Source organism: Tachyglossus aculeatus, chromosome 13 (genome assembly GCF_015852505.1).
Source record: "Tachyglossus aculeatus isolate mTacAcu1 chromosome 13, mTacAcu1.pri, whole genome shotgun sequence".
NCBI classification, from domain to species: Eukaryota; Metazoa; Chordata; class Mammalia; order Monotremata; family Tachyglossidae; genus Tachyglossus; species Tachyglossus aculeatus.
The window spans coordinates 3,856,109-3,866,862 of NC_052078.1; the positions used below are offsets into that span (position 1 = coordinate 3,856,109).

The following is a 10,754-nucleotide window of genomic DNA, read 5'->3' on the forward strand; positions in this document are numbered from 1 at the left end:
TATTATTATTGTGGTATTTGTTAAGCGCTTACTATGTGCCAAACACTGTTCTAAGCACTAGACACTGTTCTAAGCACTGGGAAGTGATGTTGCCTAATGGATAGAGCCCAGGCCTGGGGGTCAGAAGGATCTGAGTTCCTTCCTTCCTCTCCCCCTCATCCGCCTCTCCATCCCCCCATCTTACCTCCCTCCCTTCCCCACAGCACCTGTATATATGTATATATGTTTGTACATATTTTTTTACTCTATTTATTTGTTTAATTTATTTGTACATATCTATTCTATTTTATTTTGTTAGTATGTTTGGTTTTGTTCTCTGTCTCCCCCTTTTAGACTGTGAGCCCACTGTTGGGTAGGGACTGTCTCTATATGTTGCCAATTTGTACTTCCCAAGCGCTTAGTACAGTGCTCTGCACATAGTAAGCGCTCAATAAATACGATTGATGATGTTGATGATGATCTGAGTTCTAATCCCATCTCCACCACCTGTCTGCTGGGTGACCTTGGGCAACTCTTCTCCAGGTCTCGGCCACTTTATCTGTAAAATGGGGATTAAGACTGTAAACCCCATGTGGGACAGGGCCTGTGTCCACTACCCCAGTGCTTAGTACAGGGCCTGGCACATAGTAAGGGCTTAACAAATGCCATAAAAAAGTAGTGCTGGGGTCTACTTCAGGGAGGAGAATACAGTGCTCCTTCAGGGTTCTCTAGTCAGGGCCCTAAGGGCTAGTGAAGGCTGTGGTCTGGAAGAGGAGGATTCTGGGGTTGATCAATCAACAGTACTTATAATAATAATAATAATGATATAATGATATATATAATGATATATAATGATAATGATTATACAATGATATATAATTATTATAATAATATTATTATAATAACAATAATGATGGCATTTATTAAGCGCTTACTATGTGCAAAGCACTGTTCTAAGCACTGGGGAGGTTACAAGGTGATCAGGTTGTCCCACGGGGGGCCCACAGTCTAAATCCCTATTTTACAGATAAGGTAACTGAGGCACAGAGAAGTTGACTTGCCCAAAGTCACACAGCTGACAATTGGCGGAGTCGGGATTTGAACCTGTGACCTCTGACTCCAAAGCCCGTCCCCTTTCCGCTGAGCTTACTAAATGCAGAGCACTGTACTAAGCGCTTGGGAGAGTACAATGCAAGTAGCAGACATGTTCCCTGCCCATAATAAGCTTGCAATCTAAAGGGGGGAATACAGCCCATTTTTTCTATAGTACTTGTTAGGTGTTTACTATGCTTCAAACACTGTAATAAGCGCAGGGGTAAGTACAAGTTAATTAGATCAAACACAGTCCCTGTCCCACATAGGGCTCACAGTCTAAGTTGGAGGGAGAACACGTATTTAATCCCTATTTTACAGTTGAGGTAATAATAATAATTATGGTATTTGTTAAGCGCTTACTATGTGCCAGGCACTGTACTAAGGGCTGGACCGAAGCTGTCAGGGACAGTGGGGCGTGGGGGTGTGTGTCTTCACTCAACTGATTTCAAGGGGAGACATGACCCGGGCCTCCCACACAATTTATATACACCCCACAGCACTTATCCAGAATTTACTTCTTCATATTAATGTCTGCCTCCCCCTTTATCATCATCATCATCATCATCAATCATATTTATTGAGCACTTACTGTGTGCAGAGCACTGTACTAAGCGCTTGGGAAGTACAAGTTGGCAACATATAGAGACAGTCCCTACCCAACAATGGGCTCACAGTCTAAAAGGGGGAGACAGAGAACAACACCAACCATACTAACAAAATAAAATAAATAGAATAGATATGTACAAGTAAAATAAATAAATAAATAGAGTAACAAATATGTACAAACATATATACATATGTTTAGACTCGAAGTTCATTGTGGGCAGGGAATGTGGCTGTTTATTGTTCCATTTTACTCTCAAGTGCTTAGTATAGTGCTCTGCACAGTTAAGCGCTCAATAAATACCATTAATTGATTGGAGGACTAGGATTGGGCGGAAGGGGAAACTGAGGAAGGGCCCCCAAACCTGGCTTCTTTGGGGAACAAAATTAAAGCTTTCCAGGGGGCACCTGGATTTGAACCAGGGACCTCTTGATCTGCAGTCAAATGCTCTACCCCTGAGCTATACCCCCAGCCTTCATTAACATCCCTAATTAACACATTTCACCCTTGGAACTCCACCCAGCTTCACTGTGATTTATCAGCACCTCCTCTTCTCCTTTGACTCCTGTTAGTACTACCACTAATAACTGTGGTGTTTGTTGAGCACTTACTATAGGCCAGGCACTGTACTAATCACCGGGGTGGATACAAACAAATTGGGTTGGACACAGTCCCTGTCCCCCATGGGGCTCACAGGCGTATAACCCGATATTTACAGATGAGGGAACTGAGGCCCAGAGAAGGGAAGTGACTTGCCCAGGATCACACAGCAGACAAGAGGCAGGATTAGAACCCAGGTCCTTCTGGCTCTCAGGCCCCGGCTCTTTCCAAAATGCCATGACTAACCCCACTGGGCTTCCTGCCTCTCAACTAAAGGAGACTGTGAGCCCACTGTTGGGTAGGGACTGTCTCTATATGTTGCCAATTTGTACTTCCCAAGCGCTTAGTACAGTGCTCTGCACATAGTAAGCGCTCAATAAATACGATTGATGATGAGGAGGGTAACCGTGCCCCACAGAGTTCTGCCCCATTCGTGCCATCCCAGTGGGCTCAATAATAATAATAATGATTAGTATTGTTATGTTATTTGTTAAACGCTTACTATGTGCCAGGCGCTCTACTAAGCACTGGGGTGGATACAAGCAAATCAGGTTGGACACAGTCCCTGTCCCAGGTGGGGCTCACAGTTCCAATCCCCATTTTACAGATGAGGTCACTGAGGCCCTGAGTAGTGAAGTGACTTGCCCAAGGTATTCATTCATTCATTCAGTAGTCTTTATTGAGCGCTTACTATGTGCAGAGCACTGTACTAAGCGCTTGGGAAGTACAAGTCGGCCACATCTAGAGACGGTCCCTACCCAACAACGGGCTCACAGTCTAGAAGGGGGAGACAGACAACAAAACAAAACCTGTAGACAAAACAAAACAAGGTATCACAACAGACAAGTGATGGAGGTGGGATTAGAACCCATGACCTACTCACTCCCAGAAGAAGCAAAGAGTTAGCCCTGAACCAACAAAGAGGCCTTGAGGAACAGCTCCTGGGGCTATTTTGAGGACATATGTGTATATGTATGTATATATGTTTGTACATATTTATTACTCTATTTATTTATTTATTTTACTTGTACATATCTATTCTATTTATTTTATTTTGTTAGTATGTTTGGTTTTGTTCTCTGTCTCCCCCTTTTAGATTGTGAGCCCACTGTTGGGTAGGGACTGTCTCTGTATGTTGCGAACTTGTACTTCCCAAGTGCTTAGTCCAGTGCTCTGCACACAGTAACCGCTCAATAAATACGATTGATTGATTGATTGATTGATTGATTACTGGGTGCTGAGGGTGACATGGAATTTTATCAATCAATCCATAGTGTTTATTGAGCGCTTACTGTGTGCAGAGCACTGTACTGAGCACTGAGAATCAGCGTGGCTCAGTGAAAAGAGCATGGGCTCTGGAGTCAGAGGTCATGGGTTCAAATCCCAGCTCTACCACTTGTCAGCTGTGTGAAGTCACTTAACTTCTTTGGGCCTCAGTTACCTCATCTGTAAAATGGGGATAAAGACTGTGAGCCCCACTTGGGACAACCTGATCAGCTTGTAACCTCTCCAGCGCTTAGAACAGTGCTTTGCACATAGTAAGCACTTAATAAATGCCATCATTATTGTTGTTATTACTTAACGCTCGGGAGAGGACTTTATAACAGCATTGGTAGTTACGTACCCTGCCCACAATGAGCTTACAGTTTAGAAGGGGAGACACACATGAATGTAAATCCATAAATTACCAAGAGGGACATAGGTGCGGTGGGGTTATGGGAGGGGTGAACAAAGGGTGCAAATCCAAGTTAAATCCAACGCTTAGAATGGTGCTCCGCACATAGTAATCCCTTAACAAGTACCATAATTATTATTATTTAGTAAATATTTACAGGGAACCAAGCGCAAGATTTCAACTAACCCCTCCATCAGTTGCATGAATTGAGCACCTACTCTTTGCAGAGCACTGTACAAGTGCAAGTGAGTTAGAAGTTGGAGAAGCAGTATGGCCTAGTGGATAGAGCCCGGGCCTATGAGTTAGAAGGTCATGGGTTCTAATCCCCTTGTCTTCTGTGTGACCATGGGCAAGTCACTTCACTTCTCTGGGCCTCAGTTCCCTCCTCTGTAAAATGGAGTTGAAGACTGTGACCACCACAATTTGCTTGTATGTCCCCAGAGTTTAGAACAGTGCCTGACACCTATTAAGTGCTTAAGAAATGTAATTATTATTGTTACAATCCCTGATCAAAAGAGTATCATAAATCGATAAGGGGGCACCCGGACTTGAACCGGGGACCTCTTGATCTGCAGTCAAATGCTCTACCACTGAGCTATGCCCCCTGGACCCGAGTGAGGTGGCAGGGAAGATGCTAATAAATATCTCTAACGCTGAGGCAATGTGTCCTAATTACCATCTTTTCCTTAGAGAAGTAGCTGAGGCTGACTTCACCCCCTCCCTCTCCCAAATTCCCTGTCCAACTGATTGTCCCTCTCCAGGATCAGGTCCAGCATTCCAAGTCCCTGGACCACAATGGAGGTTCCATCCCAAGCAGGATGGAATCTAAGAGAGATGGGGCAAATCCCCTCTAAACGGTTAATTCATTGTGGGCAGGGTGTCAACTGATTCAGTCATTTTTAGTGAGCGCTTACTGTGTGCAGAGTACTGTATTAAGCAATTGGGAGAGTACGCTATAACAATAAGCAGACACATTCTCATTCTGTTGGATTTATCTTGTACCTATCCCAGTGCTTAGCACAGTTCCTGGTACATAGTAATAATAATAATAATAATGGTATTTATTAAGCACTTACTATGTGCAAAGTAGTATGCGCTTAACAAGTACCACAGTTATCAATAAGCACTTAACAAACACCATTTAAAATAATAATAATAATCATAATCATAACTGTGGTATTTGTTAAGCACTTACTATGTGCCAAGCACTGTTCTAAGCGCTGGGGTAGATACAAGGTAATCAGGTTGGACGCAGTCCATGTCCCTCATGGGGCCCGTAATCTTGATCCCCATTTTACAGATGAGGTAACTGAGGCCCAGAGAAGTGAAGTGACTTGCCCAAGGCCACACAGCAGACAGGTGGCAGAGCCAGGATTCATTCATTCATTCATTCATTCAATTGTTTTTATTGAGGGCTCATTGTGTGCAAGGCACTGTATTAAACGCTTGGGAGAGTACAACCACAACCTCGGACTCCCAGGCCTGTGCTCTTATTGTACTCTTCCAAGGGTTTACTACAGTGCTCTGCACACGGTAACTACAGTGCTTGATGCATAGTAAGTGCTCAACAAATCCCATCATCATTATTATTATTACTCGACTGATACCATCATCATCATCATCATCAATCGTATTTATTGAGCGCTTACTATGTGCAGAGCACTGTACTAAGCGCTTGGGAAGTACAAATTGGCAACATATAGAGACAGTCCCTACCCAACAGTGGGCTCACAGTCCAAAATGGGGAGACAGAGAACGAAACCAAACATACTAACAAAATAAAATAAATAGAATAGTTTGGAAAGGCTCCTGGAAAACATTGACCTAGGAAGGGCTTTGAAGGCGGGAAGAGCTGTGGGGAATAAAACATGAGGCACTCAGATGTGATCCAGGGACTTCTTAATAATAATAATAATAATAATAATGGTATTTATTAAGCACTTACTATGTGCAAAGCATTGTTCTAAGTGCCGGTCTTGGACCAGGAAGAAAGTTGGCAAGGTGTGGTTGGTCTGACGGATCAGGAGGGGGCTTGGTACATAGCACTGGTCAGACAGGAAGCACTGTAATTAATTAGGAAGCCATCTAATAACAGTAATAATAATAACGATGGTATTTGTTAAGCGCTTACTATGTGCCAAGCACTGTTCTAAGCGCTGGGGTAGATACAGCGTAATCGTATTTATTGAGCACTTACTGAGTGCAGAGCCCTGTAGTACGCACTAATATAATAAATAAATTATGGATATGTCATGAGTGTTGTGGGGCTGGAGAGGGGATGATAAAGGGAGCAAATCAGGGGGACGCAGAAGGGAGTGGGAGAAAAGGAAATGAGGGCTTAGTCAGGGAAGGCTTCTCGGAGGAGACGGGCCTCCAACTCTAATTATTGTCCTCTCTCAAGGGCTTAGTACAGTGTTCTGCACACAGTACGTGCTCAGAAAATCCCATTGATTTATCGACTGTGGAGTGTAAGCTCATTGTGGGAGGAGATGGGCCTTCAACTCAAATTTTTGTCCTCTCTCAAGGGTTTAGTACAGTGTTCGGCACACAGTGCTCAGAAAACCCCATTGATTAATCGATTGTGGACTGCAAGCTCATTGTGGGTAGGGAATATATTTGTCAACTCAGTTTTATTGTCCTCTTCCAAGCGCTTAGTACAGTGCTCTGCTCATGGTAAGCACTCAATAAATACAATTGATTGATTATTAAATGCTTACTGCTTGCAGAGCAGTTAATCAATCGATCAGTGGTATTTATTGAGCACTTACTTTGTGCTGAGCACTGTATTAAGCCCTTGGGAGAGTACAACAGAGTCGGCAAGCACATTTCCTGTCCCTGCCAGCAACGAGGGAGAGATTATCGTCAATATAAATAAACTAGTTACAGATATGCCCATTAAGTACTGTGGGGCTGAGGGTAGGGCACTGTACTAAGCGCACAGTGGAAAGGCTGTCACTTAACTTCTCCGCACCTCAGTTTCCTCAACTGTAAAATGAAGATGAAATCCTACTCCCTCCTGTTCAGGCTGTGGGCCAGGGACTGTGTCCCACCTGATAAATTTGTATCTATCCCCCCTTTTAGAATAATAATTAATAATCATGCTCGTTGTGGGCAGGGAATGCGTCCGTTTACTGTTACTTTGTCCTCTCCCAGGTGCATAGTACAGTGCTCTACACACAGTAAGCGCTCAATAAATACGACTGAATTATGGTATTTGTTAAGCGCTTACTATTAGAACAGTGCTTGAGAAAAATTAAAATGAGGCTTCCAACCCTCAAAGTGTCTGCCGTGCAATCTAGAGAGCCTGGAAAAACAAGTGTCCTGATTATAAAGGGAAAACGGGGAAGCATTTTGTGTGGGAAAGCCAGCTGCTGGAGAGAATTAAAAATTAAAGGAGAAAAGGGGGCATCCGGATTCGAACCGGGGACCTCTTGATCTGCAGTCAAATGCTCTACCACTGAGCTATACCCCCAACCCTGGGACTTTTGTTTTTGTCTGCGACCCTGATGTCATGAAACCTTCTTAACATTTTTTTTTTCTTTAGTTAATTATGTGGTGATGGCTCTCCCCTCCTCCCTGGCTCGAGCGGGGCCTGAACTCCCAGTAATAATAGTATTTGTTAAGCGCTTATTCATTCATTCAATGGTATTTATTGAGCGCTTACTGTGTGCAGAGCACTAAGTGCTTGGAAATTCGGCAACAAATAGAGACAATCCCTACCCCAAAATAGACTCACAGATAGAAGGGTTATTATATACCGGGCACTGTACTAAGCGCTGGAGTAGATTGAAGATATTCGGGATGGACACATACTTATTCCCCATTTTACAGGCGGGGAAACTGAGGTCCAGAGAAGCAAAGTGAATGGATTTACCAAGTCCCACCCATAGCCAGTGATAATAATAATAATGATGATGATGGCATTTATTAAGCACTTATGATGTGCAAAGCACTGTTCTAATGCCCCTGCTGAACTGTCCCAACTCCCCCAATTTCCCACCCCAACCGCTCCTGCCCCTCCACCCCCACCCCACCCCAAAATCCAAGAGGAGAAACAAGATTTGGAAGCTGAGGTTTTGTCAACCACTGGAGGCCTGTGCCGGCTGGTAATGAGAAGGAAGTGGGGACCATGGGAACTAAAATGTGAAGTAGACAGGGGGCACCCGGATTTGAACCGGGGACCTCTTGATCTGCAGTCAAATGCTCTACCCCTGAGCTATGCCCCCTTGCCACACCAAACACCCCAATTAGCTCCTTTTCACCAAGCAGCCACGCCTGGTACTGATGCAGTTTATAAGCTTCTCCCAGCTCCTCCCCAGCTCTCTTTCCTCAGTTAGTCATCAGTCAGCTGGTATAGGGTGAGCAGAGCACCCACAGGGCCAGAGGACAGTGCCCACTGCCAGGGCCTCAGATACCAGCCCTGTCCTCCAGGAGCCCACAGCTTAATAAAGATGAAATGGGCACATAAACCTCCTCCCCGCCACACACAGCCATGGGAAGGATGTTCATGGGGAGAGACTTCCTTCCCTCCCAGCTTCCCCAATCAGGCCGGGGAGGATGTGGCCTTCCCAAGGCCCCTTCCCAGGGTCCCAGGGCTCCTACCCGCTCCCTCAGTTTCCCAGCCCAACCCACCGTCCCTCTCTCCCTGGTTCTAAGAGGAGAAACAGGATTTGGAGGCTGAACTTTTCCCCCAATTTCCCAGCCCAATCCACCATCCCTCTCTCCCTGGTTCTAGGAGGAGAAACGGGATTTGGAGGCTGAACTTTTCCCTCAATTTCCCAGCCCAACCCACCGTCCCTCTCTCCCTGGTTCTAAGAAGAGAAACAGGACTTTTCTCTCAATTTCCCAGTCCCTCTCTTCCTGGTTCTAAGAGGAAAAGCAGGACTTTTCCCTCAATTTCCCAGCCCAACCCACCGTCCCTCTCTCCCTGGTTCTAAGAGGAGAAACAGGATTTGGAGGCTGAACTTTTCCCCCAATTTCCCAGCCCAACCCACCGTCCCTCTCTCCCTGGTTCTAAAAGGAGAAGCAGGACTTTTCCCTCAATTTCCCAGCCCAACCCACCGTCCCTCTCTCCCTGGTTCTAAGAGGAGAAGCAGGACTTTTCCCTCAATTTCCCAGCCCAACCCACCGTCCCTCTCTCCCTGGTTCTAAGAGGAGAAACAGGATTTGGAGGCTGAACTTTTCCCTCAATTTCCCAGTCCAACCCACCGTCCCTCTCTCCCTGGTTCTAAGAGGAGAAACAGGACTTTTCCCTCAATTTCCCAGCCCAACCCACTGTCCCTCTCTCCCTGGTTCAAAGAGGAGAAACAGGATTTGGAGGCTGAACTTTTCCCTCAATTTCCCAGCCCAACCCACCGTCCCTCTCTCCCTGGTTCTAAGAGGAGAAACAGAACTTTTCCCTCAATTTCCCAGTCCCTCTCTTCCTGGTTCTAAGAGGAGAAGCAGGACTTTTCCCTCAATTTCCCAGCCCAACCCACCGTCCCTCTCTCCCTGGTTCTAAGAGGAGAAACAGGGCTTTTCCCTCAATTTCCCAGCCCAATCCACCGTCCCTCTCTCCCTGGTTCTAAGAGGAGAAACAGGATTTGGAGGCTGAATTTTTGTCAACCACGGGAGGCCTGTGCTGGCTAGTAGTGAGAGGGAATTGGAAGCTGTGGGAACTAAAATGTGAACAACGCAGGGGGCACCCGGATTTGAACCGGGGACCTCTTGATCTGCAGTCAAATGCTCTACCCCTGAGCTATGCCCCCGACACGCAAGAGAGCCTCCACAGTAGATGCTAATAAATGTCTCTGATGCTAAAGAGCTGACACAGTGAGTCTTAATTACCCTCTTTTCTTCCTGGAGAAGCACCTGATTCCGTCCCCGCCCACTCCGGCCCCCAGACCTCACTCTCCACTTTTCTTTTCTTTCTTTCGATGGCATTTGTTAAGCGCTTACTATGTGCCAGGCACCGTCCCAGGCCCCCCAACCCTCATTCATTCATTTATTCAATCGTATTTATTGAGCGCTTACTGTGTGCAGAGCACTGGACTAAGCGCTTGGGAAGTACAAGTTGGCAACATATAGAGACGGTCCCTGCCCAACAGCGGGCTCACAGCCTAGAAGGGGGAGACAGACAACAAAACAAAACAAAACATATTAACAAAATAAAATAAATAGAATATGTACAAGTAAAATAAATAGAGTAATAAATATGTAAAAACATATATACATATATACAGGTGCTGTGGGGAGGGGAAGGAGGGGGAGAGGAAGGAGGGGGCTCACTTTAAACAGAAACTCTGCGCCATCGGCTTTAAACCTCTCAGTCCCCTTGGTGGGTTAGATTCCCAATCAATCGTATTTATTGAGCACTTACTGTGTGCAGAGCACTGGACTAAGCGCTTGGGAAGTACAAGTTGGCAACATATAGAGACGGTCCCTACCCAACAGTGGGCTCACAGTCTAGAGAACAAAACCAAACATATTAACAAAATAAAATAAATAGAATAGATATGTACAAGTAAAATAAATAACTAAATAAGAGTAATAAATATGTACAAACATATATACAGGTGCTGTGGGGAAGGGAAGGAGCCCACTGTTGGGTAGGGCCTGTCTCTATATGTTGCCAACTTGTACTTCCCAAGCGCTTATTACAGCGCTCCGCCCACAGTAAGCGCTCCATAAATAAATATATATGTTTGTACATATTTTTTACTCTATTTATTTATTTATTTATTTTATTTGTCCATATCTATTCTATTTATTTGATTTTGTTAGTATGTTTGGTTTTGTTCTCCGTCTCCCCCTTTTAGACTG

At 45.0% G+C, this 10,754-nt stretch overlaps 5 non-coding genes across 5 annotated transcripts; all 5 read right to left on the reverse strand.

Moving 5' to 3' along the window:
* Positions 1-2,076: 2,076 nt before the first annotated feature.
* On the reverse strand, positions 2,077-2,148 carry TRNAC-GCA. Its single transcript has one exon. It is a non-coding gene; the product is annotated as a tRNA-Cys (tRNA).
* Positions 2,149-4,486: 2,338 nt separating this feature from the next.
* Positions 4,487-4,558, reverse strand: TRNAC-GCA. The gene has a single exon. It is a non-coding gene; the product is annotated as a tRNA-Cys (tRNA).
* A 2,795-nt stretch (positions 4,559-7,353) lies between these two features.
* On the reverse strand, positions 7,354-7,425 carry TRNAC-GCA. Its single transcript has one exon. It is a non-coding gene; the product is annotated as a tRNA-Cys (tRNA).
* A 682-nt stretch (positions 7,426-8,107) lies between these two features.
* TRNAC-GCA lies at positions 8,108-8,179 on the reverse strand. The gene has a single exon. It is a non-coding gene; the product is annotated as a tRNA-Cys (tRNA).
* A 1,449-nt stretch (positions 8,180-9,628) lies between these two features.
* On the reverse strand, positions 9,629-9,700 carry TRNAC-GCA. Its single transcript has one exon. It is a non-coding gene; the product is annotated as a tRNA-Cys (tRNA).
* Between the last annotated feature and the right edge of the window lie 1,054 nt (positions 9,701-10,754).